This window comes from Lepeophtheirus salmonis, chromosome 7 (assembly GCF_016086655.4).
Source record: "Lepeophtheirus salmonis chromosome 7, UVic_Lsal_1.4, whole genome shotgun sequence".
Classification (NCBI taxonomy): Eukaryota; Metazoa; Arthropoda; class Copepoda; order Siphonostomatoida; family Caligidae; genus Lepeophtheirus; species Lepeophtheirus salmonis.
The window spans coordinates 27444132-27451228 of NC_052137.2; the positions used below are offsets into that span (position 1 = coordinate 27444132).

The 7097-nt window shown below is 28.8% G+C and overlaps 1 long non-coding RNA gene across 1 annotated transcript; it reads left to right on the plus strand.

Annotated features, from left to right (window-relative positions):
- The first annotated feature begins 5687 nt into the window (after positions 1–5687).
- On the plus strand, positions 5688–6773 carry LOC121121649 (uncharacterized). Its single transcript, XR_005865538.2, has 3 exons — positions 5688–5819; positions 5881–6015; positions 6081–6773. It is a non-coding gene; the product is annotated as an uncharacterized lncRNA (long non-coding RNA).
- Positions 6774–7097: the final 324 nt, after the last annotated feature.

Here is a 7097-nt window from a genome sequence, read left to right on the forward strand (position 1 = left end):
ATGAACTTCTGGCAACCGCAGAGCCCGGACCTCAACCCCTTAGGCTATTCAATCAAGGCACAAGTGTAGTAAAAGTCTTTCAGGAGACGACACAACAGCACCAGTACCCTGAAGACTCTGGTTACAAGCCTTGTGCCTCCATGAGCACCCAGTATATCTAGAGAGTCTGCAGTAGCTTCCACCAACAACTGGAGCTCACCATCAAATTCCGTTTCAATAAATTAATTGATGAATAGTAAAAAACTTGTTTCCGTATTGTTTCCAGGATCCTACCATAGATACACTGGTAGGTAATTATTACTCTTTTTGTAAATTGTAAGCATTTCTTATCTGTAAAAACAACAACAAAATAATATAGCTACTGTAAGATTTAGAAAATAAAATTAAGTCTCAATCCGTATCACAACAGGAAACATAGGCAGGAATTACTCCGTTTTCGATCCTCAATTCTACTCAGAGTCCAACAAGGATTTATTCATATGAATCATCCGTGTTACTCTCCGTCATACATGAGCACACATACCCGTAGTTACGTTTTATAAAGATTTCCTCTCTCTTCAAGTTTAAAAGAATAATGATGACAGCTTTAGAAAATAAAAAAAAACTGTTCTGGTTCCCAATAACAGTAAACCTCGCACACTAAAAAATGCTTAGAATTTTCAACCCTACTTATTACCTTTTTATTACAAGTTTATGTGAAGAGTTTCAACTCATACCTAGGAACAAAAAAAAAACTTAAAAGGGATATAGTTACATATGTTTAAGAGGTTAAGTAAGTGTATACTATACATTAGTAGATGTGTTTATGAGTCTATTTCCGGGATATATCTCTCTTTAAAAAAATAAAAATGAGGAACGTTCAAATAATTATTATTCACTCATTCCGTTGTTGTAGGCCAGTAGAACATGGAATTAGTACTTTATCTTTTTCATAAATCATTTAATAAATGTTAAAACAAACATACCCGTTAATTGCTTTTAATGTATGACACTCAATGAGTTTGATTTGTTTGAATTATTTCAGCATAGTTTTATTATTTCCCATTATTCTTATAAGTTTTTTTTTTTTTTTACCTCGACGATTTTCTGTTTTAGTAAGGCTCTGTCATTAAGATAGATACAGATTGGTGAGGGAGGTGGTGTCGTGAGACCAAGGGGAACCCCTGGATCAACATGTTTACTAATGGGAGGCCTTACATGTGGCATCCGGACTCGGTGACATGCAACACCTCGAAAAAACAGTCTTATATTGCTCTAAGATAATTTTGACGACTTCATCTCGTCTATTGGCCTTTCCACTCACCGTATCTTAATCTGATGAATTTTTTGTGTGGGGCGCACTCGAATGGCAAACTAACTGAACCCTCTGCAACACAAAAGACGAACTTATCAGTCGCATAAAGAATGAATTTCAAGATTAACCAAGGGACCAAGTGGCAATGCCCTGCTTGCACTTTCATACTCGTATAGAATCTCTTATTGAGGCTGGATGTCATTTTTTTAAATGAAATAAATAAGTATTCATCAAACTTTCAGAAACTAGTTTTTTTATTTATCTGATAACAGGATGGAGAGGAAACTGCGTATGCAAAATTCGCAGAACAGACAACTTGTGCACCCTGTACTTATAGTAATTTTATATTATTTAAAAATCAAGATAAAAAAAAACATCGAATATTTTAGCACAAATACCCTCAAAACATCTGTTTTACCTCCACTAAACGATTGTTTTTTTCAAATTTTCTTATCTAGCGGTTTATACATGTATGAATTATGTTCTTCTAATGCATTTAGTTCAGTCTTTTATATAGAATTTAAATCTTTTTATTTTGTTTCAATCAGAATTTTTAAATTTGGGAGTGTTTAATTTGTATATCTAAATTAACACGGTTAGAATTAGTTTATATTATAAACGTCTTTACTTATAAGCAGTCATTGGCATTTAAAAGTAGCTGATCTCGAAGTATTTATCAGACATTTTCCATCTGTTTTACCGAAGCACTAAATTAGCTTTAGAAAAGAGCGTCTAAGAGATTTCTAAACAAAGTAATTATAACACCAAATTTTAATGTCAACTTATTTGGAAGCATTCTAGCTACGTAGAATTAAGAATCTCGATTGGATTGTGTCATTTGTATCTATTACATGGTCAATTGATAGATATGTTCTTTAAAAATTCTTTATTATAAATTTATTTATTATAAATTCTTTATTTTATTCTTTATGTTCATTATAAATTTCACCTAAAAGATCTTTATAGATTTTATCAACTTATTGATTCCTTGGTGCTAAAATTGGTCCTTTTTATAATCATCTAATTTCATTGTAATGCTGACAAAAAAGAAACTTCTCTTAAATTTCTACTTAAGAAAATATTTATTTCCATAAAACTGATTTTTTTATACGATCGATCCAGACGGATTTTTTTATTTTTTTTTTTTGAGACCAGTCAGACCGAACTTCTTTAAATGAGCAAATTAGTTCGGTTTTCTAAAAACCATAAGGGTTTCAGACCGGTTTAGTGTTTGCAGACCGAAACCCTACACTAATATATATAATTTATTTATTTTTTGAGTTTTTATTTATTAATAATGAGTACAAGTAAAGATTTTGTACTATATGCAACTAAAAAATGAGATGAAGGATTTACAGTACTGGGATGTGGATAATCAAATTATATATCAATGATGTAATCTTTAACTATTTCAATACAAATAATGAATAAGAAGTACTTTATTTTATTTTAATAAATAAAAAGCGCGAATAGTTACTAAAAAGCAAATATGAAAGAATTAACTTCTTGTGGTAGCGGTAAAATTTAATGTTCCCATGACTATATGGCAACAAATCCAGTAAAGTCAAAGCTTGTCAATATAAATGTACTAGAGGGAGTATCCTGCTTTGGTCAGAATTATTACTTATTAGGTGTCCATGAAATTTGTTTTAAAAACACATGCCTGGTGCTGAAGTAAGATTCATTTTTTTTGTATATATCATATTTGACCCATCTGATGAAATGCAAGCTTGAATGAATATTCTCAAAATGGAGTGAAGATTACATCTGTATTTTTTGGCGAATAATTGTCAATTCTTATCAAAAATTATTATTGTTCACTCTTTGGGTGTATCGCAAATTGGCCTTAAAGTAGAAAAAAATTATCGTCATAATAAAAATTAACGAATTTTATTTGAAAAACTATATAGGGACCAATATATACCTTAAATTAAAAAAAATATATAACCATAGCAACAATTATGAGGTATCTTAGATCATCCCACAAATTGGAATACAAAGCTTATAATTGTTTCAAATATGTATTTGAAATATTTGGTTGAATGCATATTTGAGGTAAATAAATAAATTGAAATTTTTCTTTTTTCTTTATTTTTGTTCAAGATTCTTTTTATGTCGAGACACCATAAAAGTACTTATCTTTTTTTTAAATATGAAGTTCTGAGCTTTAGCTACACATGTTTGTCAAAAATGAGACCCTTCAAAGCTAAGGAAACGGACAAACTTTACTTGATTTTCATATAAATAGTCTTAAATTAAAGAAATAACCCTTGTAATAGGCTTTCCCTAAAAATATATCAAGTTGTGCTTCGGGCATCTATTAGTTGAGGGCCCTATTCATAATGAGTAATACTTCATACTCTCAATTTATATGATTATGTTTGCTGAAATGTTATCAATTTCCTGGAAAAAAATGCACATCTGTAATTATAATTACTAAAAGGGAGACTTTGGCGTAACCTCAACTATTTAATTGATTTGGGCTCCGTAATTGTTTTTATAGAAAAAAAATTGCCCATTATAAGTTAACTCTGATGCTATATCATTATCAATTTAAAAATAAAGTTACTAAATTCATTATATAAATGATACTTTAGATCTATTTTTACTATCAGTAAAAACTTGAATTAAATCAGCCAACCAACGATTAAGGGTTCGCTTAAAATTAAGGAATTTTGGAAATAGAGTCCTTTGCTGATTTGTTTTATGCTTATAATTCTCTAAAGAAACTACATCTTATATTTGTTTTAATCATTAGTATTATAAATTGGAAACTGTAGCAAATAATTATTTTTTAGTAGAATTCTGGAACTGATTGGTTACATCCAGAGCTGATCTCTTATAACGTTTAATAGAATAATCTTTCGTTCGGACTTCAGAGGTAGATCGGAAGTAGAGGAACCAAAAATATTTTGTTACATTATATAGAATTTTGAAACGTTATTTATTACACCCTCCTTGGTCCTAACAGTATAGCACTGAAAATACAAAATCTGAGATAAATCACATCAGGGCACCAAAACTTTACACTGCACTGACCTCCTTATCTTAAATTATATTCAAATTTTAGTAAAACATTTAGCAAAAGAATAGTAAATGAATGGGTATGTAGAAAGTTGCATTCTTACCTAACCCAGAATACCTATTTCCTACACGACCATTCCATAGTCATGTGATTTGCAAATGGTTATATATGATATATTTCATATAAAGTAATCAATTCACACATAAAATCAGGTTCATAATTTTTTAATATAAATTAATTTTATTTAAGGGATCCCTAAGACAATAATAATTATATCCATAATGATAGTTACTAACGACACTTTAGAAACAATAAAAAATGAACGCCGTTCATTTTTTTTCTCAAGTCATCGTTCATTTTTCCCCCGTTTATCGTTCATTCGTTCAAAATAAACGGAAAGTTTAAACGCTGTTCATTTTCCCCTTCAATATCCAAGCCTGACTAGACTGTACTCGGACTTTTAAAAAATGATTCATGGATAGGTTTGGTCAGTATTCCTTAAGATTTCTTAAAATATGAATTGAAATGACTGCAAATGATTTATCATGTACTATGTACATAAATTATGTTTTTACAATACTAAAAACTAAATAGTGAGATATTTTGTTTTTTGTTTGTTTGAACTAACACTCAATCATACCTTGGTAGATAAAATTATAGATTTAATTGTTTAGCTTAATGGCTAAAAAAATATGCATCTTTAAATTTAATTAACTATTAATGTCTGTTTTTGTAGTAAACTAAAACTGCATTGCTTCCTCGTGATGAAGTACACCTATATTTTTTACTCTTGTAGCCTATGTTCCTATGATTATTATATCTACAGTACATATAGATGAATTCCGTAAAGCTCATGAGACTCTAATACAAATACTTACTTTGCAAAAAAAAAAAAAAAAAAGTCATTTTTGGTTCTAAAAAAACTGCAAAAATTGCAACTCAATCATAGTTATATTATCGACACAGTTAGACGAGGAAGCTATTATGTTAAAAATGGAATATGTATTCTTTTTCAAAACAAGGTTTTTGACTGTTTTAAATGAAATAAATTGTAGTATATAAAGCGATAAAAACATATAAGAGAAGATTTGAATATCTATATTTTGATAATAATTAGAAAATCAATTACTTCCTAAATTTCTTCCTTATTGTAAAAAAATAATCAGATGCATTTTACCTTCAGTTTATTTGTGGTTACTGATGGGATGTCAGAAAATATCTAACCAAATATAAATATATTAATAATTATAAATTAATCAACAATCATTTTTCGCGGATTTTGATGCATATCATGCGTAACAATCTTCATATGAAATGACATAAATTTAAAAATAATAATAACGGAACTATTTGTGAGCAACAAAACCTTTCCCAGCAGGTGCAACAGCCTATGACCTCATCATAATAACATTGGTAATGATGACAAACAAACTAATAAATCCGAAGAAATGAGGGAAAATGACGGAAGTCGTATTGACGAATACGTCTATGGACTCGGATGTAATTATGTTGGTGTACTTTTATTTAATTGTTAATATGAATCCTTCAAAACTCATTTTAGGAGGGTCTCTTAGGACTTTTTATTTATTTTTTATTAGTTTTAATTGAATGTCTATTGACATGGATTTTAGAGAATATTGCTGAAGAGCTCTATGATTGCAATATTTCTCCTTGGTTTGAAAGTCTGTGGAGTAGTGTAAGTGACTGAGTGGTGGGGAATATCAACTAACAAATAATACTTTATATTTTTATTTTTTTCAGATTAATCCCTTCACATGACTCTAGGGATTTTATTGAAGTCATTTTGGCACTGAGTCAAAAAAAGGAATTCTTGGTCAAACCTACATCATTGAGAGTGTATTTTTGGATTTAAAAAAAGTGGAAATATGTACCACTTGTTGACATAATTAATAAATATGGATGTACTAAACATGATATTCATATCATTTTGGATCATAAAGGATTAAAGCTCATATACTTATTTTATCAATATAAAATGAAACGAGAACTGCCAGAATATATTCTTCGTTTCACGCTTGAAGCTAAAAGTGTGATCATACACCTCCAAGTAATCTGAGTTATCCGTTTTATGTAGTCCTTATTTAATCTCAAATGACTTATGATTCCAACGGATGACTATTTTTTACTTTACAGAGCCAATGATCAAGAGGTTGAATTGATAAAGAATATTTCATTGCCGGGATGTTTGCCTATGAACATGACTTAATAATTATTTTTTTATATATATTTAATTATTTACTTGTGTCCATAACAGTCAATTGAACACGTAAAACATTTTAATAATGTATATATATTTTTAAGAAAGTCATATTTTCTTAGTTTATCAATATTTTGTTTGAAAATATGTATTAAAAAACAAAACAAAAAAAAACATTGTGAGATTTGCAACAAGAAATCATGTGATTAAAAAAAATAAATATTTTTTGCACTAAATACTGGGGTAGAACAAATTATTTTTATAGTGTTAATGCTTATAACTTTGTTTTTTTACTTGCAACTTTAAATATACCTGCATTAATAAGTCTACTATTACTGTAGTTCTACAGTAATCTTGATTAAAATAATAATTATTATTAAATATTTATTTATATGCAAAAGACCAATTTTTTGTACTTTTTGTAATTAATACTTAATTTGATTTGAAATTCAAAGCACTATTTACATATTACCTAACTCATTATACATTATTATTTGGTATTGTTGAAACGTCATTCATCATCTCATCTATATCCGTGATTCACAATGTTTCATCACTTC